This window comes from Erinaceus europaeus, chromosome 2 (assembly GCF_950295315.1).
Source record: "Erinaceus europaeus chromosome 2, mEriEur2.1, whole genome shotgun sequence".
NCBI classification, from domain to species: Eukaryota; Metazoa; Chordata; class Mammalia; order Eulipotyphla; family Erinaceidae; genus Erinaceus; species Erinaceus europaeus.
In genome coordinates, this window is record NC_080163.1 from 198,546,638 (window position 1) to 198,569,137 (window position 22,500).

Consider the following 22,500-nt stretch of genomic DNA (forward strand, 5'->3'; position numbering starts at 1 on the left):
ACTGAGAGCAGAGAGTGTGATAGAGAGGCAGACAGACCTGTAGCACTGCTTCACCATTCCTGATGCTTTCCCCCTGCAGGTGGGGACTTAGTGCTTGAACCTGGGTCCTTGAGCACTGTAACATGTGCACCCAAGTAGGTGCAACACCTGCCCTCCACAGTGAATTTCTTAAAGAACTTTGTTAAATGAAGTTCCATGTAAATGTATGTATATTATGATCCAAAGAAGATTTGGTGTTATGAATTTTTCTATTCAGATGCATTCTTCAGAATGGCCACAAGGTGGCAGCAACACACCACAATCCCGGTTGTTTCTAAGCATTGCATGTAATGTGGCTTTTTGCACAGTGGATTTTAACACGTGAATTGCTCAGATTACTCTCAAAACCGTTGTTTTATTTGTTCCCTATGGTCTGTTGAGTATCTGGAACTTAGAATATATTAATTTATTTTCCACGACCATCTTCCTTTAGTTAGACACCAAGTAGATTCCACAGATCATGATTGACTGCCTTTTTGTTTTTAATTTAGAGGTGAGAGCCAGTTTTAGAAATGTGGATGAGGAGAGATGAATACAGATGGGGCAGAGCGGGTGGCTGGTGTGTGTGGCTGAACAGCCCTTTGGAAATGCACTTCCTCACAAGTCCTAGGTTTGGTTTGAGCCCCTGTAGGAATTGCACTGACAGCATGTGGTAATTTACTTTTGTCAGTCTGTTTATTTCTCAGACAGGGAGGAAGCAAGAGGGTGGCCCCTAGAAACCTGTTTTAAACTGCAGGAGAAACTTGCAAACCTTTAACCCTCTCCAGGTCTGATACCCTGATGCAGGTCTTCACCTTACAAGCTTGAACTGTAAGTGTCTGCAGGGCATCCTCTGTCCTCTGCAGCTTGACTCCAGCCTTGTCTGTCATCTGTACTGCTGTGAGTGGTGGGAGGGGACATGAGACTGAGTGACACACCAGAAATCAGAGAGGATATAAAAGTGAGGAAGATCCTAGCCCTGTGTTGCTCGAGTTTTCAGCAACGAATCTGCCATGAAGGACAGGCTGCCCCTCAGTGTCCCCCCCCCACTCCAGGGGGGCTCTGGTGCCTTCCTCTGCTGCTGGCTTCTGGGGCAGGGTGGGGGATTAGCTGGGAATCCTGGAAGGAGGGGCCAGGTGGTGGCACACTGGGAACACTCTGAACGGGCCCACTGTTCGCCCCACCGTTGCCTCGGGTGGACTTATGGCCAAGCCAATGCAGAATGTCTCCTAAGTCACTTTCCTGGGGACGGACTGAAAGAGCGCTTCTGATTCAAGCCCACACAAACTGCCATGACTCCCGTATATGTCAAGTATAAGGAATTTGTTCTTTTTTTTACATTTTTAAAAATTATCTTTATTTACTTATTGGATAGAGACAGCCAGAAATAGAGAAGGAAGGAGGAGAGAGAGAGGGGGAGAGAGACAGAGAGATGCCTGCAGCCCTGCTTCACCACTCGTGAAGCTTTCCCCCTGCAGGTGGGGACCAGGGTCCTTGAGCATTGTAATATGTGCACTCAACCAGGGGCACCACCACCCGGCCCCAGGAATTTATTCTTAAGTGTGAAAGAGTGAGAATAAGGCCAGTATACAGACTTACACAAAGACAAGAGGCAAATCCTAGCTAGGAGATCCCAGGCTGGTGTGTGTGCCACTATAGCCTCGTAGCCCTGAGATATCGAGGTCTGGAACTCGTCTCCCTTTAAAGGGTCTAGGTGTGGGAGTTTTCTGTGGGGGCTACGTGACATTTCTATAGCTATCTTTAAGGCAAACATTCCAAAAATCATTTGTGGCACCGGGGAGCTAGGGTGTTACATGACGTCAGGAAGCAAGCGTTTTTTTTTTTTTTTTTTTTTTTTTTTTTTTTTTTTTTTTTTAACAGAAGCAGAGAGAATGCAAGTTAGTGACAACAAAAGGAAGTTACAACATATCATTGACCATAGGACCTTGCTGTTCTGGTTTTGGGATGCAAAGGGGAAATTCCACTATCTTATTCTCTACGAGCTGCTTTTAATCTCTAAAATCATCTAGCTTTCTATATGAGGGATTCCTAATTGTATCAACTTGGGGGACTTATTCCTTTAGTTGGACATGCTAATTAGCAGGGCTGTGGCCACCTCAGGTGTGGTTACCCTGGGGGGGTCCACACCCTCCCCCTGCTGCGGGTCATCTGGGAGCTGCCAGGATCAGCCCACTGGCCAGACCCTGATGGGCGGGGCCAGACCCAGGTAGGTGGGGCCAGAGCCTAGTGGGTGGGGCCAGACCCTGGTGGGCGGGGACCAGACCCTGGTGGGCGGGACCAGACCCTGGTGGGCGTGGCTTGACGTGAAGACGCCGAGTACGTGGGCGTGGGCTGCAAGTCTGAGCTTGCACGGATGTTGTATTCGAGCTGCAATGGTGGCGCTGCCGCGTGTCCCACGTCCAGGGCGGGATCGCAGTGTGGACACAGGACTGTGCCGTCCGCGCTGGGGGAACAGCCTTGAGCAGTGAGGGGTCACCCCGGCCCACCGCAGCCCCCCCACCCGGAAGCGCGGTGAGTCCTCGTGCAGCTCTCCCCCTCCCCGTCCTGAATGGCTCCCGGGTGGAGACGCCGGACCTGGGGGAGGGCTGGGGCGGGGGAGCGGCGCCGGCCCCGGAGGCCTCGGCGCACAGGCCCCGCGCTCTCCCGCTGAGCTGTCTCCCTGGCCCGAGGACCTGCGGCGGGAGATGGCACCGCGGGCAGAGCCAGGGACTCCGTGTGTGCGGCCCAGAGTTTGATGCCAGCCACCGCCAAGGCTGCAGCGACTCTGCTTCATTCGCTAATAAAGCTTTTTACAAACGGTGCTTTGTGCTGTGCTTTTCCTTTCGTCCAGAGCCCCGACAGCTGCCCCGGCCCAGCCCGTGGAGTCTGCGGGTGCGGGTGCTGCGCCGGCCGATCAGACGCAAAGGGGGGACGGGGTGAGGCCGGGCAGCCGGGACGGGCTGAGGGCGGCCACCAGCCCCCGGAGGAGGCGGCACATGCGCCGTGTCCCCCAGCCCAGGGCGGCCGAGGCTGCTGACCCGGCCGAAGCCGCCCCCCCAGGCCTCCCCAGCCCCTGGCCTGCGGACACCTGCAGGGGTTGGGGCTCGCTCCTGTTTCCCCTTTGTTCAGCTCTCGCCCTGTCGCCCCTTCCCCAAGCAGGGGCTGCTGGATCGGGGTTCACCTGCAGCAAGCTGGGAGTTGTGTGGGTGTGGGGGGCTGAGCCGGGACCCCGGGCCGTGGGTTCAGTCCTTGGTTGTCACAGCCTGAAGAGGTTGTCAGTCAGTTTGGGGGGCGCTGGGGGATGTCCCAGGATCTCGCACATTTCTCATGTCCCGGGTCTGGGGGTCAGTCCCCCTAGGAACCCCGCCACCCCAGTGTGTGAAGCATCCCCGCAGCCTGGAGGCGACTTGGGGGAAAAGTCCAGGAGGAGCCCCGCAGACGCCTCTCGCCTCACCCCCAGCTCCCGGGATCAGTCAGGCCGGTGCTCTGAGCATTTTCACACGTTTGAGCTTTAGAGATGAGACCTGGTGGAGAGCTAAGTACGTTAAAATCCGCCTAAGGTGGTGGGCGGGGGGTTTAGGAACACTGCTAGTGCTCTCGCCTCTCACGCCCCAGGTCCCGGGATCGGATCCCCGGGATCCGAGTGCTTTTCCCCCTGCCTCCCGCAGGGGGAGGCAGGGAAGGAGGCAGGTAGGTAGGAGCCAGGAGCTGGGAAGGAGGGAGGGAGGGAGGGAGGGAGGGAAGGGGGTAGGAGGTAGGAGCTGGGAGGTAGGAAGGTAGGGAGGTAGGTAGGTAGGGAAGGGGGTAGGGAGGTAGGGAGGTAGGGAGGTAGGGAAGGGGGTAGGAGGTAGGAGGTAGGAGGTAGGAGGTAGGAGGTAGGAGCTGGGAGGTAGGTAGGTAGGGAAGGGGGTAGGAGGAAGGAGGGAAGGGGGTAGGTAGGTAGGTAGGGAAGGAGGTAGGTAGGGTAGGAAAGGAGGTAGAGCCTCCCCGATAGGCCCCCCCAAGGATCCCCTAGACACTTAGGACCCCCCCAGGATCCCCTAGACACTTAGGACCCCCAGATGCTTTTCACACTTGGTCAAGCTTTGCTGCCTGAAGGAGACTTGTAGGCAAAAATCCGCGTAGGGTGGGTGGGAGGGACAATAGAAACATGCTCAGCGCTCCTGCCTCTCACGTCCCAGGTCCCGGGATCGGATCCCCCCAGGAGACAAGTGTTTTTCCTGCTTGTTGGGTCCTGCAGGACACTTGTAGGCAAAAGTCTGAGGAGGGTGGGAGGGAGGCCCCATAGGAACACTGAGAGAGCTCTCGCCTCTCACGTCCCAGGTCTCAGGATCGGGACACCCCCAGAAACTTTTTCACACTTGCTTGAGCCTTATTCCCAGCAGCCTGGAGGAGACTCAAATGGCCTCGGAAGGTGGCGGCTGGCTCAGGAGCCCTGTGGGGGCGACTTACCTTGTAAGTCCCAGGTCTCCGGTTCTAGCTGCTGTAGAAATTGCATTGACAACATGAAGCAGTTTATTTTTATTGATGCGTTTTATTTTCATTAACTCTCATTAAATAAAGATGGGGAGGGGGTTGGGAGGAGGGAGCCCCCTAGAAACCTGTTGCTTAAACCACAGGAGAAACTCACAAACCATGAAACCTCTCCAGGTCTGATTCCCTGAGGTGAGTTTTTGTCTTTCCAGTACAAACTGCAGGAGTCTGCAGGGCGTCCTCTGTCCTCTGCTGCTGGACTCCAGCCTCCTCTGCCATCCAGACTGCTGAGAGTGGCAGGAGGGGACGGGCTGAGTGACACACCAGGAAGCAGAGATAAAATAAAAGTGAGGAAAATCCTAGCTCTGCTGTTCCCTGAGTTCTCGGACAAAAAGTCTGCCGTGAACACAACCACAGTGATTAATGATTTTAGTTTTCAGCCCCAGAGGTGGAAGGACAGGCTGGAACAGGGCAGAAAGCAGGTCCCGGGATAAAGCTCGACCTGTGTCCCGGGCCCTGTGGGATCGGCACCGGCTCTCTGACTACCCGGCACGGCAGCTGGCGCCTGGGTCTTGAGTGCAGCCGAGAGACAGATCTTAGAGCTTTTCTGAGGAGAAAGGTTTAAGGATTCAGGAGCATATGATGGGCCAAGAGCAAACTGCAGTCAAGTGTCCCAGGGACCCAGAGTTTTCTGGGTGATGGCAAAAGATTCCAGACTCGCTGAGCCCAAGGTTGCCCTGTGGAAAGCCCAGGCCGTTGTGAGACTGCTGACAGCCCCCCCACTCCTCCCCCATGGCAGCTTCACCATCTCTGTTTTTCTACAAAAGATTTCACAGATGCAGGAAACAGCACGTACTGTGTTGTCCTAAGCGGAGATGCCGGTCCCCTCTTCCTCCACCGTCTTCTGTCTGTCTGTCCCGTCCCGGCGTCTCCTAGGTGTTTTCTCCTCCTTCCCCTCTGGTCAGCAGGGCTTCTCCCCCAGGTGAAATCTATCCAGCGCACTCGTTTGAAGGTCTTTGCAAACCTTAATCACTCCCCCGTGAGGCCCAGCTGAGAGCTGCACAATGTCCGTGCAAACCGTGCGCTCGGACGCCTCACGGCCACGGGGCTCAGGAGGTGGCACAGCGGCTACAGTGCCGGGCCCTCTAGCAGGCGAGTTCCACGCCAGGCACCACATGGTCCAGAGTGACGCACATGCTCTCTCTCACCTGCTCCCTCCTTACTTCCCTCTCATTACAAATATATATATATTTTTTTTTCTTTTTAAGAATTCCCTACATCTGTGTATGTAAGCATCACATACCTATCTGCCTACTCGCCTACATCCTACCTGTCAAGATTATTGAAGATTTGAATGCCGACTTGACAAAACAAGAGACTATTTCAGACAAGGAAATCAAACAGAACTCCAGGGCATGGTGGGCACAGAACTGGTTTCTGACCTGTGAGGAGGTGAGATGCCCGCTGGGTGACGGCAAGACACGGCCTCTGAAGGAGGAAGCTTCAGAGCTGCGAGTTCTTCCCTCCGTCTCTCTTTCCATCTGAAATAAAAGTCACCTGGTGGGGGAGCCCAGGCGATCGTGGTGATGAGCCTGAGGCAGCGGGGGAGCTGGAAAGCCCTGGAGGTCTGTGCCTGGGGCGGGAGTCGGAGTGTGTCAGCTCCAGGTCCCTGCGGGGGGGGGGGGGGGGGAGGGGGGTCACTGGACTGTCCCCACCAACCAGCACGGCATGTTCTCAATGTCCCCAGCGTCCCAGGCAACTGCTCAGAGGCCATCTTTTTATCTATCCCAGAATGGGAGTTAAAATAAAAAGACATTCATTCATGGGGCCAGACAGTGGTGCCCCGGTTCAGCATGGGCAGTGCTGTGCACAAGGACCACGCGAGGGCCAGGGTTTCAGCCGCCACTCCCCACCCGCAGGGGGGACACCTCATGAGCAGTGAAGCAGGTGTGAAGTTGTCTCTCTCCTTCTCTATATCCCCTTTCCTCTCTCCATTTCTCTGTCCTATCCAATAAAATAGAAAGAAAAAAAAGCCTCCAGGAGCAGTGCATTCGCAGTGCTGGCACTGAACCCTCATGATAACCCTGGAGGCAAAAATAAAGAAATTGGTTTGTTATTATCGCTGTTGGTGGTGTGGGGCATTGAACCTGGGATTTCAGAGCCTCAGGCCTGAGAGTGTCTTTGCATCACCATTCTGGTACCTAGCCCTGCCCCCTTTCTAGTCTGGATGCCACTAGGTGGATTGCTGAGGCTCTGTGCCAGCACTAGGAAGCCAGGGTTGCTGGCAGCTCCCCACCCCAACACCCTCCCATTTGTTCTTTCCCTCTGAGTTTAAAGTGCACTGAGAAATTGATAGGAAGGGGTGAGATAGAGACGTGGAGAGAAAGAGAGACCCCCGCAGACCTGCCTCACCTTTCCTCCCACTGCAGGCTGGGAACGGGGCTCCATCCCTGGTTCTTGTGCCCGGAGGTCTGGGAACTCCAGCAGGTTCCTCACAGCCCAGCAGCACAGCAGAGCTGCTCAAATCAACATTTTTTTTTTTTTTTTTTGCCTCCAGGGTTATTGCTGGCGCTTGGTGCCTGCACTACAAATCCACTGCTCCTGGAGGCTATTCTTTTCTCCCTTTTGTTGCCCTGGTTGTTTTATCATTGCTGTGGTTATTATTATTGTTGTTACTGATGTTGGATAGGACAGAGAAATCAAGAGAGGAGAGGAAGACAGAGAGGGGGAGAGAAGAAAGACACCTGCAGACCTGCTTCACTGTGACGCGACCCCCCTGCAGGTGGGGAGCCAGGGGCTCAAACCAGGATCCTTATGCTGGTCCTTGCGCTTTGCGCCATGTGCACTTAACCTACTGAGTTACCGCTTTTTTTTTTTTCCTGTAAGGCTGGAGCAGTGCAGCAGATGGAAGGGGACTGACCCATGGCACAGACACAGGGGGAGCAAAGGCAGAGCTCCAGGACTCTCTAGGGAACCAGCCTCGTAAGCCTGGTGCTCTGCCCACTGAGCCCTGTCTCCTGCCTCTCTCTAGCTCCTGGGAAGGAAGCTCTCAAGAACAAATCCTGTGAGCAGACTGCAAGCACCCTGCGCAAAGCTCCAGACCAACGGGCCGGCCCAGCAGGGGCCCTGCTGTGTCATGTCGCCGCCTTGTGGACACAGACCAGAATGCACTCTATGGGAGACTAAAGCCAACCAAAGGGCCCTCATTATTTCTCCAAATATTCTCTTCATTTTCTTTTCCAGACACAGATCCAGGGAGAGAAACACAGAGAAACACCAGAACACTGTCAGCTCAAGCTAAAGGGGGCTCCAGGGACTGAAGCTGGATTCTTGAAGCCACAGATATGAAAGTCCTTGGCAGAACTCTTTAAGATAGCTCATAAACAAAAGGTCTTTTTATTTTTAATATTTGTAATTTCCTGTATTATTATATTTAGCTATGGAGTGATAGAAAGTGAGAGAGAGAGAGTGAGGAAACAGAGAAATAGAAGCTGTCTCACAGCCAAAGAATTTCTTTTAAAATATTTTGACTTTACTTTGTTACTATTTTGAGTAATGAGATGGGTTTAAAGAGAGAAAGACAACTATTAGTAGGCAGTCACTTTCACCCAAGCTCTCCTTTTTATTTATTTTTTATATTTTATTTTCTTCTGATGTTTAGTAATGACAGCTAGAGATACAGAGAGTGAGATGGGCAGGGTTGAAATCATAAGGCTGATGCAAAGAGACTCTCATACCTGGAGTTCTCTGGGTCCTGGCTCACCGATGCAGGGCTGAGCAGGGCTCTGGTAAAAAAAAAAAAAAAGAATGAATAAGATAAATAAATAAATAAATAACTCAAAGTGAGAGCAGAGCACTGTCAGCTCAGACTTATGCTGGAGAGCAAGGGAATTCAGCCTGAAGCCTTGAAATCTCAGGCCTGAAAGCTTTTCACTTAACCAGCAAGCTCTCTGCCTGGCCCCCAAGGGCTTCTTTCAGCAGGAGCCCACAGACTGTTGGTTCAGGCCCAGAAGGGAGCAGCCTGCCACATGGCTCCATGCAGGGCAGTGATGCTGACACCTGAGACCCCAGTTCCTGGCCCTTCCCAGGTCTAACTGCTGTGACTCCCTGTCCTGACTGACTTGGCTAAATACACAAACCTGTTTCCCGCTGTAGAAAAGAGCGACTTCCTGTGCAGCACGGCAAATGCAAGCTCTCCGCATGCCTGGCCAAAGAGGAGACTCACTCCCACCCTCCAGCCCTTGTCGTGGGAACAACTCTGCCCCCTCCCCCCGCCCCCGCTCAGGGGACTTTGCCTTTTCCTAGAAGTTGGCAATCTCCCAGCCAATGTGATTTCCATCTCTCCCTCTCTCTCTGAATTTCTTTCAAAATGGCATCAAATTAGGATGTAACATTTTCAAGGTGTTATTACCTATAGCACAACAGGGAGAGAGACAGACAGACACACACACACACACACACACACACACACACACACACACACACACACAGCATTTCTTCCTCAGACAAATGTCAGAGGAACTCAAACCTCACCATCCAAGGCCCTGTACACTGACCCACCTCGTGGGACACCAGAGACATTTGTCTCAATGTGAGGGGGGCAGTTCAGAGCCTTCCTGGGTCAACAGCCCCAAGGGAATGAATCTACTTGAAGGATTCCTGCTGGGGTGACCTCCACCCTGACCCCAGGCCCTGTGCACAGCTTGGAAACTTTGATGCAGTTTCTGCTTGCTGGCCCAGTGACAAGCACCAGCCTTGTCCTTCATTCTACCAGTTCACTCCCAGCACCACCTGTGAGGGTTCCTGCAGATGTGCTTTGCCCCTCCCTTTTTCCTATTCCTTTCATCTCTTCTGGTTTGTACTTTTTTATTATTATTATCCATCGCCCTTTTATTGTCTTTTTTGTCAAATATTATTCTATTTCTTTATTGGGGCATTAATGGCTTAGAGTTGACAGCAAAATACAGTATTTCTCAGTTTTCTTTTTTAAACATTTTATATTATTATTGTTATTATTTACCAGAGCACCAATCAGCTCTGGTTTATGGTGGTATGGGGCATTGAACCTAGGGCTTCTGACCCTCAGAGCCTGTTTGCATAACCATTATGCTATCTACTCCCACCCTCAGTTTTCTATATAACAACCCCTTCTAGGTCCTCTGTCATTATTTTCCAGGACCTGAATCCTGAACCCCACCCTGCTGTCTTCTCCTTTGGTGCAATATATCACTGATTGTACTTTATTCCCCTTTCCATTCTTTCTTTTATTTTTCTTCCATATATATATATTTTTACCAGAGCACTGATCAGCTCTGGCTTATGCTGGTGCTGGGGATTAAACCTGGGACTCCAGAGCCTCAGGCCTGAGAGTGTCTTTGCATCCCCATTCTGGTGTCTGCCCCTGGTCCCTTTTCTAGTTTGGCTGCCACTAGGTGGGTTGCTGAGGCTCTGTGCCAGCACTAGGAAGCAGAGTGGCCCGCAGCTTCCCCACCCCCTCCCCAACACCCTCCTATTTGTTCTTTCTCTCTGAGAGAGCCTGGTGCCTCAACCACGCAAGCCTGGTGCTCTAACCAGTCAACTTGTCTCCTGCCTCTCTCTGCTCCTGGCAAGGAAGCTGCCAAGAACAGAGCCTGTGAACAGACTGCAAACTCCTCGCCATGAACACCCAAGGGGACCCTCCAGTGGGAGCCAGGCCAGCCAAGCAGGAGCACTGCTGAGAAATGTCGCCGCCTTGTGGACACAGAGGGAAATGCACCTCAAGGGAGACCAGAGCCCAGGAAAGAGCTCCTGTATTTCTCTGAATATTTTCTTCATTGTCACACACCTCCAATAAGAAAAACACACAGAGAAACACCACCACACCACTCAGTTCTAGCTCAGGATGGAGCCAGGGATTGAAATTGGGTTCTTGAAGCCACAGGCATGAAAGTCTTTGGCTGAGTTCCCAATATAGCCGCTAAGCCCAAAGTTTACTTATTTTAATAATTTTCATTTTATGCTGTTATTACATTTAGTTATTGCAAGAGAGAGAGAAAGAGAGAGAGAATATGGCGGTGCTAGCTAACGTTATCCTCCATAACAAGGACTTGTTATTTTTTAATATTTTTACTTTACTTTTCTTTATTAATAATTTAAATGAATGAAAAATAGGTTTAAAGAGAGAAAGATGATAACTATGAGGTGGTCACTTCTGCCAAACTCTCCTACTCTCCTTTCTAATTTACTATTTCATTATATTTCATTTATTGTTACCTTTAGAAGTGAGATCTAGAGACCCATGAGAAAGATGCAGACACACTGACATGGACAGGGGTAGGTGTCATAATGGTGATGCAAAGAGACTCCTCTCATACCTGAATCTCTGAGGTTCCCTCAACACCAGGGTCCAGGGTGGAGTCAGGCTCTGGTAAAAATAAATCCCAGATTGAAACCATAGCACTACTCGGCTCAGATTTATGCTGGAGATCTGGGGATTGAACCTGAAGCCTTGGAACACCAAGCATAGAGCCTTTAACATAACCATTATGCTATCAACTAGCTCACAATGTATTTTTAAACATGATCCCAGATTCTTGATTCAGAATCCTGATCCCAGAAAGGAGCAGCCTGCCAGAGAGCTCAATGCAGGTCAGGGATTCTCACACCTCAGAGCCCCAGCTCCATTCCCTGTCCTGCCCTTACACAACTGCTTTGAACCCTTCTCTTGACTGCCTTGCCTAATAGCAAACCTGTTTCCCCTCATAGAAAAAAATGTGAATTCCTGTGCAGCCTGGGAAATGCAAACTCTCCAGATCCCTGGACACAGAGGAGACCTTGACTCTCATCCCCCAGCAGTGGGCAAAACTCTGCTCTGCTGGGTGGGTTTTCCATGTTCCTGGAACTGAACATCCCCAAACCAATGGGATTTCCATCTCTCTCTCTGATCTTTTTTTTTTGATGGCATCAATTTAGAATGAAACGTTTTCAAGATGTTACGTATTACCTATCGCACACCAATTAGGAAAGAGGGAGGGAGAGTGATTTAGAGCATTTCTTGTTCAGACAAAGGGCAGACGAACCCAGACATCACCATCCAAAGCCCTGTGCACTGACCCACCTCCTGGGACTCCAGAGACCTTTGTGTACATGAGGGGCCAGCTCAGAGCCTTCCTGGGTCAACAACAGGAAAGGAATAAATCCCCTTGAAGGGTCCCTGCTTGTGTGGCCTCCACCCTGACCCCAGGCCCTGAGCACAGCTATGCAACTTGGCTGCCCTTCCTGCTTGCTGCCCAGTGACAAGCACCAGCGCTGCCCTTCATTCCACCAGTTCAATCCCCAGCACCACCTGTGAGGGATCCTGCATGTGTGCTCTCTCCCCATTTTCTATTCCTTTCATTCTGTGTTTGTTTCTTATCTCTTTTTCTCAGAAGAATTTCTTTCTTTCTTTTTCTTATTTGCTTCTTTTTTCTTTCTCTTAATTTTAGTTTTTTTTAAATCAGAGTAATGACCAGTTCTGGTTATGGTGGTGCAAGCTTTGAACCAGGAACTTCAGGGGCTCAGGCATGAGAGTGTTTTTGCACCACGTCAGGCCTGAGAGTCTATTGCCTCAGCCTCGTAAGCCTGGTGCTCTGCCCAGTCAGCTCTCTCCTGCCTCTCTCAAGTTTCTGGAAAGAAAGCTGCCAAGAACAGACCCTGTGAACAGACTGCAAACACCCTCCCCACATGAACACCCAAGGGCAGTCCAGTGGGAGCCAGGCGCGGCCGCAGGGGCACTGCTGAGATATGTCGCCGCCTTGTGGACACGGAGTAGAATGCACCTGAAAGGAGACTAGAGCCCAGCAAAGGGCTCCCGTATTTCTCTGAATATCGTCTTGATTGTCTTTTCCTCACACACATCCAGTGAGAAAAACACACAGAGAAACACCACAGCACTGCCCAGCTCAAGCTCAGGATGGTGCCAGGGACTGATATTGGATTCTTGAGGCCACAGATATGAAAATCTTTGGCAGAACTTCTAAGATAATTCCTAAGCACAAGGTCTAGTTATTTTAAATATTTTCATTCCATGCTATTATTATATGTAGCTATTGAGAGACAGAAAGAGAGAGAATCATGATTGCTACTGAGCTATCTCACAGCCCAAGGTCTTCCATTTTAATGACTTTTATTTTACTTTTGGTTGTTAATAGTTTTAGTAATGATAGTTTTAAAGAAAGATGATAGTATCAGGCAGTCAACTATGCCCAGTGTCTTTTTCAGTTTTTTATTTTTCTTTAGCTATTTTTATTATTCCATAGAGACAGAGAGAAATTGAGAGGGAGGAGAGGGAGGGAAAGAGACAGAGAGACACCTGCAGCTCTGCTTCGTGACTTGTGAAGCTTTCCCCTTACAGGTGGGGACCAGGGGCTTGAACCTGGGTCCTTACGCCCTGTAATGTGTGGGTGTTTAACCAGGTGTGCCGGGCCCCTCCAATGTCTTCTTTCTTATCTACTATTTTCACCTATTTTATTTTGTTATCTCTAGGAATGAGAGGTAGAGACCCATGAGGAAGATACACAGACTGACATGGGCGGGGGCAGGAATCATAGTAAGGATGGAAAGAGACTCTCATACCAGAAGCTCTGAGGTTCCCTCAACAGCAGGATGCTGCGTGGAGCCAGGCTCTGGTAAAAAAAAAAAGGGGGGGTTGGGTGGGTCAGAGAGGAGGCACAATGGATAAAACACTGGACTCTTAAGCTTAAGGTCCAAAGTTTGATTCCCAATAGAACATGTGCCAGTGATGTCTGGTTCTTTCTCTCTCTTCTCCTTCCTCATTAATAATAAATAAAATCTAAAAAAAAAAAAAAGGGAGTGAAACCACAGCACTGCTAGCTCAGATTATGTTGGGAAGCTGGGGAGCTGGGGAGCTAGGGAGTGAACCTGAACCCTTAGAACATCAAGCATATGGAGTCAGGCGGTAGTGCAGTGGGTTAAGTGCATATGGTGCAAAGCACAAGGACCGACCTAAGGATCCTGGTTCAAGCCCCTGGCTCCCCACCTGCAGGGGAGTCGCTTCACAAGCGGTGAAGCAGGTCTGCAGGTGTCTGTCTTTCTCTGTCTTTGCCTCCTCTCTCCATTTCTCTCTGTCCTATCCAACAGCGATGATATCAATAACAATAACAACTATAATAACTATAACAAAAAACAAGGGCAACAAAAAGGAATAAATAAATAAATATTAAAAAAAGAACATTGGGGAGTTCGGCGGTAGTGCAGTGGGTTAACCACACGTGGCGCAAAGCACAAAGACTGATATAATATAAGAATCCCGGTTCGAGTCCCGGATCTCCACCTGCAGGGGAGTTGCTTCACAGGCAGTGAAGCAGGTCTGCAGGTGTCTGCCTTTTTCTCCCCCTCTCTATGTCTTCCCCTCTTCTCTCCATTTCTCTCTGTCCTAACCAACCACAATGACATCAAAAATAACAATAACTACAACAATTAAAAAAAGAACATCAAGCAGAAAGCCTGTGACATAACCATTATGATATCTACCTAGACACCAAGGCCTTCCTTCAACATGAGCCCACAGAGTGTTGATTCAGGCCAAGAATGGAGCAGCCTGGCAGAGGGATCAGTGCAGGAAGGACAGGGATTCTCACACCCGAGAGCCCCAGTTCATTACCTGCCCTTCCGAGGCTTAAATGCTGTGAACCCTATTCTTGACTGACTTGCGTAAACATAGAAAACTGTTTCCCGTGTAGGAAACAGTGACTTCCTGTGCAGCCTGGGAAATGTGAGCTCCCCAGATCCCTGGACACAGAGGAGACCTGGACTCACACCCCCCTTGCACTGGCAAAACTCTGCTCCTGCTGGGTGGGTTTTCTATTTTCCTAGCACTGAGCAATCCCCAACCCACTTTGATTTACCTCTCTCTCTCTCTCTCTCTCTCTGATTTTTTTTAAAAACATAGCATCAATTTAGAATGCAACATTTTCAGGATGTTATGTATTATGTATCACATACCAATTAGGAAAGAAAGAGAGGGAGAGATTCAGAACATTTCTTGCTCAGACAAAAGTCAGAGGAACGCAGACCTCACCCTCCAAGGCCCTGTGCGCTGACCCACCTCCTGGGACTCCAGAGACCTTTGTGTACATGAGGGGCCAGCTCAGAGCCTTCCTGGGTCAACAACAGGAAAGGAATAAATCCCATTGAAGGGTCCCTGCTTGTGTGGCCTCCACCCTGACCCCAGGCCCTGAGCACAGCTATGCAACTTGGCTGCCCTTCCTGCTTGCTGCCCAGTGACAAGCACCAGCCTTGTCCTTTATTCCACCAGTTCAATCCCCAGCACCTCCTGTGAGGGATCCTGCATGTGTGCTCTCTCCCGTTTCTGTTCCTTCCTTCCTTTTCAAACAGATTTTTGTATGTGGTTTTTTCTCATTCTGCTTATTTGCGTTTCTTTCAATATCTTTCTTTCTTGTTTTTTGTCTCTCTCTCTCTCCTTTTTTTTTTAAAATCAGAGCATTGATCAGCTGTCTTATGGTGGTGTGGGGCTTTGAATCTGGGACTTCAGAGCCTCAGGCATGAGAGTGTCCCTGCACCACCCTGTGGAATCTCCCCTCACCCCATTTCCCAGTTTTGAGACCACTAGGTTTCTTGCTGAGGCCCTGTGCCCGCACTAGGAATCCAGGGTGCCAATGGCGACACCCCCAGCCTCTTCCATTTGTTCTTTCACTTTGATTTTAAAGTACCTGAAATTATAAAGAACAGGAGGGAGATAGGGAGAGAGAAAAAGATGCCCCCGCACACCCGCTTCACCTCTCGTCTCCCTGCAGATGGGACGGGGCTCCCAGCCTGGTCCTTGTGCAAGTCTGGGACTCCATAGGGCTGGTCACTGCCCAGCACCCAGCAGAGGATCTCCAGTCGCCTTTTACCTGGAAGGGGCTTTGAATAGTGCAGGAGACACAAAGGGACTGACCCCAGGGACAGAGACGGGGAACAAAGGCAGAGCTGCAGGGCCCATGTGTCTCTGTGGCCAGCCAGCCTGCCAGGCCAGGGAACCTGGCACCTCAGCCTCGCAAGCCTGGTGCTCTGCCCAGTCAACACTATCTCCTGCCTCTCTCTAGCTCCTGGCAAGGAAACTGCCAAGAACAGATCCTGTGGACAGGCTGCAAACACCCTCCCCACATGAACACCCAAGGGGGCCGTCCAGTGGGAGCCAGGCGCACCCAGCAGGGCCCCTGCTGAGAAATGTCGCCGCCTTGTGGACACCCAGTAGAATGCACCTGAAGGGAGACTAGAGCCCTGCAAAAGGCTCCCTTATTTCTCTGAATATTGTCTGTATTGTCTTTTCCTCACACACATCCAGTGAGAAAAACACACAGAGAAACACCACCGCACTGCTCACCTCAAGCTCAAGATGGTGGTGGGGATTGGAACTGGGTTCTTAAAGCCATAGGCATGAAATTCTGTCTTTGGCAGAACTCCTAACAGAGCTCTTAAGCCTGACATCTTCCTTTAAATATTTGCATTTTATTGTACTATTATATGTAGCTATTGAGACACAGAGACAGAGAGAGAAAGAGCTTGGCTACTAAGCTGTGGCCCACCCCAGAACTGCTTTTCTAGTCATGTTTCACCTTACTTTGTTGATAAGTTTAGTAATGAGCGATGGGTTTAAAGAGAGAAGGATGAGAACTAAGAGACAGTTGCTTCTGCCCAAGCTCTTCTTTCTCATTTACTATTTTATCCTGTTTTATTTTACTTTATTTTTAAAAATTTAAATCTTATTTATTCATTTTCCCTTTTGTTGCCCTTGTTGTTTTTTATTGTTGTTGTAGCTATTATTGTTGTTATTGTTATTGATGTTGTTGTTGTATAGGACAGAGAGAAATGGAAAGAGGAGGGGAAGACAGAGGGGGAGAGAAAGATAGACACCTGCAGACCTGCTTCACCACCTGTGAAGTGACTCCCCTGCAGGTGGGAGCCGGGGGCTCGAACTGGGATCTTTATACTGGTCCTTGTGCTTCACACCATGTGCACTTAACCCGCTGTGCTACCACTCAGCCCCCCTCTGTATCTTTCTCATGGGTCTCTAGCTCTCATCCCTAATATAAAAATAAAATAAAACAGGGTAACAATAAAATAATAAAATAAAACTGGCCCCCACCTGCAGGGTTCTCACCAGCAGTGAAGCAGGTCTTCAGGTGTCTGTCTTTCTCTTCCCCTCTCTGTCTCCCCTTCCTCTCTCCATTTCTCTCTGTCCTATCCAACAACAACAATAACAATAATAACAATAACATTATACAATGAAGTCAACAAAAGGGAAAAAATAGCCTCTAAGAGCAGTGGATTCATAGTGCAGGCACTGAGCCCTAGTGATAACCCTGGAGACAAAATACATATATATCTGTATTTTGCAAACACCTTGCCCACATGAACAACCAAGGGGGCAGTCCAGTGGGAGCAAGGTGTGGCCAGCAGGCACACTGCTGGAAAATGTTGCCGCCTTGTGGACACGGAGTCGAATGCACCTCAAGGGAGACAAGAGCCATGCAAAGGGCTCCCGTATTTCTCTGAATATTGTCTTCATTGTCTTTTCCTGATACAGACCCAGTAAGAAAAACACACAGAGAAACCACACAACACCCCTCAGCTCAAGCTTACGATGGTGCCAGGGATGGAAAGTGGGATCTTGAAGCCACAGGCATGAATGTCTTTGGCAGAATTCCTAAGATAGCTCCTGAGCCCAAGGTCTTCCCATTTTTAAATATTTGCATTTTATTGTATAATTGTACCTAGCTATTGAGAGACAGAGGAACACACACACACACACACACACACACACACACACTGATGTGAACTACTAAGCTGTGTCAGCCCAATGCCTTCTTTTCTTAATTTGTTTTTTTTACTTTGCTTTCTTAATCATGTTAATAGTGAGAGAGAGAGGTTGAAAGAAAGCATGTTGATAACTCCTAGGCAGTCAGTTTTGCCCAAGCTCTCCTTTATTACTTACTACTTTATTTTATTGTTATATTTAGTAATGAGAGCTAGAGAAAATAACATAATAAGTATGATAAAGATACAGAAAGCGTGAGATGGGCAGGAAAAGATCTGATAATGGTGAGGGGAAGAAACTCTCTTACCTGAAGCTGAGGTTCCCCCAACAGCATCACCCAGGGGCTGAGCAATGCTCCGTACAAAAAAAAAAAGAAAGAAAAGAAATCAGAGTGAGACCAGAACACTGTTCAGCTCAGACTCAAGCTGGAGAGCTGAGCTGGGGATTGAACCTGAAACCTTGGAACATCAAACATGAAAGCCTTTGACATACCCATTAGGCTATTAACCCAGCCCCCATAGTCTTGCTTTCAACATGAGCCCACTGATTGTTGATTGAGGCCAAGAATGGGGCAGCCTGCCAGAGGGCTCAGTGCAGGACAGGGCTTCTCACACCTAGAGCCCCAGTTTGATCCCCTGCCCTTCCCAGGCCTAACTGCTGTGATCTCCTCTTTATTAGCTCAGCGAAATACACAACCTGTTTCCCCCTGTAGAAAAGTGAATTCCTGTACTGGATGGAAAATGCAAACTCACCAGATGCCCGGACACAGGAGACCTTGACTCTCATCCCCCTTTGAAGTGGGCAAAACTCTGCTCCCGTGGGTGGATTTCCCATTTTCCTAGCACTCAGCAATCCCCAAGCCAACTGGGTTTCTATCTCTATCTCTGATCTTTTTTTTTCCAAAATGGCATCAATTTAGAATGCAACTTTTTCACGATGTTATCTATTACCTATCACACAGCAACTAGGGGAGAGAGACAGAGACAGAGAGAGATTCAGAGCATTTCTGGCTCAGACAAAGGGCAGGAGAACTCAGACATCACCATCCAAGGCCTGTGCACTGAGCAGCCTGCTGTCCCCCGGAGGCGGCCAGCTCAGAGCCTTCCTGGGTGCACAGCTAGGAAGGGATAAAGCCCCTTGAAGGATTCTTGCGTGTGTGACCTCAGCCGACCCAGGCCCTGTACACAGTTATACAGCTTGGAGGCACCTCCCGACTGCTGGCGCAGCGACAAGCACCAGCCTCGTCCTTCATTCTACCAGTCCCATCCCAGCTCCACTTGGTGGGACCCTGCATCTGTGCTTTCTCCCCATTTTCTATCCCTTTCATTATTTCTTTGTTTCTTATATCTTTTTCTTTTCTCTTCCTTTTTCTTATTTGCTTCTTTTTTCTTTCTCATAATTTTTGTCTTTTAAATTGGATCACTGACCAGCTCTGGTTTTGGTGATGCAAGCATTGAGCCTGGGACTTCAGAGCCTCAGGCATGAGAGGTTTTTTTTTTTCCCCCACCACTGTCAGGCCAGAGAACCAGGCTCCTCAGCCACACAAAGCTGGTGCTCTGCCCAGTCAGCTCTGTCTCCTGCCTCTCTCTAGCTCCTGACAAGGAAGCTGCCAAGAACAGAGCCTGTGAACAGGCTGCAGACACCCTCCCCACATCAACACCCAGGGGGCAGGCAGTCCAGTGGGAGCAAGGCGCACCCAGCATGGGCACTGCTATGAAATGTCGCCGCCTTGTGGACACGCAGTAGAATGCACCTGAAGGGAGACTAGAGCCAAACTTTATTTCTCTGAATATTGTCTGTATTGTCTTTTCCTCACACACATCCAGTGAGAACAACACAGAGAAAGACCACAACAGCTCAAGCTTATGCTCATGGTGGTGCTGGCGACTGAAACTGGGCTCTTGAAGCCACAGGCATGAATGCCTTTGCCAGAAATCTTAAGATAGCTCCTAAGCCCAAAGTCAGCTTCTTGTAAATATTTGCATTTTATCATATTATATTTAGGTATTGAGAGAGGATGTGGAGAGAGAGAAGGATGCGAGCTACTAAGCTGTCTCCCAGCACAAGGTTCCTTTTTTTAAAAAATATTTTATTAATTTTTTTGGTGTGTGTGTTTTTTAAAATATTTATTTATTTTATTTATTTCCTCTCTGTTGCCCTTGTTGTTTTATTGTTGTAGTATTATTGTCGTTATTGTACAAATATTTTATTATACCGTACTTTTTTCATAAGCTTAGTAATTAGAGACAGATTTAAAGAGAGAATGATGATAAGTAACTGCCGGGAGTCACTTCTGCTCCAGATCTTTCTTCTTATTTACGACTTCATCCCATTTTATTTTATTGTTATCTTTAAGAACCAGACCTAGAGATCCATGAGAAAGATGCAGAGAGAGTGGCATGGGCAGGGAATTATCATAATGGTGACACAGAGACTCATACTTGAAGCTGCCAGTTTCCCTCAGCAGCATGATGCCGGGTTAAGCTGCGGTCTGGTAAGAAAAACAAAAAAGAACCAGAGAGGGAGACCAGGCACTGCTCAGCTCAGCCTGATGCTACAGAGCTGGGGGCTGAACCGGAAGCCTTGGAACACCAAGCAGAGAGCCTTTGGCATAACCACTATGCTATGTCCCCAGGCCCCAAGGTCGTCATTCAGCAGAGCCCACAGATCATTGATCCAGGCAGAGAAAGGAGCAGTCTGCCAGAGGGCTCAATGCAGGCCAGGGATTCTTACACCTGAGAGACTCAGTTTGAATCCCGCCCCTCCTATGCCTAACTGGCTGAACCCTAGGCTTGAATCCCTGGCTAAACACAGGCATCTGTTTCCCCCTGAGAGACGTGTGAATTGCTGTGCAGCATGGAAAAAGACAAGAAGCTCCTCCCCAGATCCCTGGAAACTTGGATGCAGTGTCTGGCTGCTGGCCCGACGGCAGCACCGCCTTGGTCTCTATTCTACCATTTCAATCACTAGCACCACCAGCGAGGGTTCCTGCGTAAGTGCTTTCCCCCGAATATCTCTTTCTTTCTCTCTTTCTTTCTTAGCTTTCTTCTTGTCCGTACTTTTTTCGTTCCCAATTGCTATTCTTTTCTTTTTTTTTTCCGAGAGTACTGATCAGCTCTGGCTTCTGGCGGTGTGGTGCATCGAACCTGAGATTTCAGATCCTCAGGCGTTAGAGTGTCTTTGCATTAGCATTTTGCTACTTCCCCACGCCCCTCTTCTACCTTGGATACCGCCAGGCTGACAGCTGAGACTCTGTGCCAGCACTATGAATGCAGGGTTGCAGGTGGCTTTTGCTACCCCACCCCTCCTGTTTAAGTCCGCTGAGAAACTGAGAGGGGAGGGTGAGCGAGATAGGTAGAGGGAAAGACTGAGCCCCGCTGACCTGCCTCACCTCTCCTCCCTGTGCAGATGGGAACTAGGCTCCAACCCTGGTTCTTGGCGCATGGAAGTCTGGGAACCCCAGCGGGTTCCTCACTGCCCAGCACCCCAGCACAGGTGCTCAAATCACTTATTTTCAGGAACAGGGTTTGAGCAGTGCAGGGGACAGAAAGAGACTGACCCCTGGCATAGAGACGGGGGAGCAAAGGCAGAGCTCCAGGACCCTTCTGTCTCTGTGGTCACCCTGCCAGGCCAAGGAATCTGGTGCCCCAGCCACACAAGCCTGGTGCTCTGCCCAGTAAACACTGTCTCCTGACTCTCTAACTTCCAAGAACAGATCCTGTGAACAGCCTGCAAACACCCTCCCCAAATGAACAATTAGTCCAGACCAAGGGGGCGGTCCAGTGGGAGCAAAGCTTGCCTACCTAGCAGGGGCCCTGCTCTGTGATGTTGCCGCCTTGTGGACACGGAGCAGAATGCACCTTACAGGAGATAGAGCCAACCAAAGGGCTCCCATATTTCTCTGAATATCATCTTCACTTGCTTTTCCTGACACAGATCCAGTGAGAAAAACACAGAGAAACATCAGAACACTGCCAAGCTAAAGCTAATGGTGGTGCCGAGGATTGAAACTGAGTTCTTGCGACCAAAGACAAAACTCTTTGGCAGAACTCCTAAGATAGCTCTTAAACACAAGCTTTTCTTTTCTTTTCTTTCTTTTGAAAGACTTTATTTATTTATTAATGAGAAAGATAGGTGGAGAGAGAGAGAGACAGAGCCAGACATCACTCCAGTACATGTGCTGCCGTGGACTGAACTCAGTATCACATGTTGGGTTCCCCTGTGGTTATCCACTACACCACCTCCTGGACCACAAGGTCTTATTTTTAATACTTGTATTTTATTGTATTATTACATTCAGCTATTGAGATGATAGATGGACTGACAGATAGATAGATAAATGAGTGAGACAGATACAGAGAGAACTGTGATACAGAGAGATACAGAGAGTACTAAACTGACTCTCAGCCCAGGACTTCTTTTTAAATTATTTTTATTTTACTTTACTTTTTAAAATATTTTTAGTAATGAGAGGTTGAAAAAAAAAACAATAGCTACAAGGCAGTCACTTCCAACTAGCTCTCCTTTCTTACTACTATTTTATCATATTTTACTGTTATGTCTAGTGATGAAAGCTAGAGATATAGGAAGATACAAAGAGAGTGAGATGAACTGGGGGAGATAGCAGAATGGTGATGCAAAGAGATTCTCATACCTGAACCTCTGAGGTTCCTGCAACACCATGATACTGGGTGGAGTAAGGCTCTGGTAAAATTATATATATGTACACAAAATAATTACATATATATCTGAGAGTGAGACCAGAGCTCTGCTGAGCTCAGACTTATGCTGGAGAGCTTGGGATTCACCCTGAAACCCTGACACCTCAGGCAGGAAAGCTCTTAACATAACAATTAAGCTACCTCCCCAGCCCCCAGGTCTTCTTTCAACAGGAGCCCATAGACAGTTGCTTCAGGCCAAGAATGGAGCAGCCAAAGTGCTGTATCTGGGCTCTCATTGGTGGGCTACTACCGAGTCCTGCCCTCAGGCCACCGCCTGAACTCTGATAGGCCAGTTACTAGGACACGCCCAGGAAGGTCACCACTCCAGTTCAGTGATTGGGCAGCCATCTGGAAGTCCACCCAGCCCACACACTCATTGAAAGATACCTGTAAGGACTGCCCCTGAGACACTTCTGCTGACAGGGATTCAGAGCTTTCCAGAGACAAGGCCCACCTCCCCAAACCCCATCCCTGCATATACCTGGGCTC

The 22,500-nt window shown here is 49.3% G+C and overlaps 1 protein-coding gene and 1 long non-coding RNA gene across 3 annotated transcripts in view; one reads left to right on the forward strand and one right to left on the reverse strand.

The window, feature by feature from the left end:
• TIFA (TRAF interacting protein with forkhead associated domain) overlaps nucleotides 1-22,500 on the forward strand; it is a 344,732-nt gene that overhangs the window by 92,554 nt on the left and 229,678 nt on the right. The window lies entirely within an intron of this gene.
• Nucleotides 4,550-22,500, reverse strand: part of LOC132536860 (uncharacterized) — a 21,510-nt gene continuing 3,559 nt past the window's right edge. The window contains exons 1-3 of one of the 2 annotated variants that reach the window (XR_009548408.1): nucleotides 17,598-17,661; nucleotides 8,229-8,276; nucleotides 4,550-6,048 (exon numbers count right to left, since the gene is read on the reverse strand). This is a non-coding gene — a long non-coding RNA (uncharacterized LOC132536860). Of the gene's footprint in view, nucleotides 6,049-8,228; nucleotides 8,277-17,597; nucleotides 17,662-22,500 lie in introns of those variants that run through there. The other variant, XR_009548409.1, reaches the window with a different exon arrangement.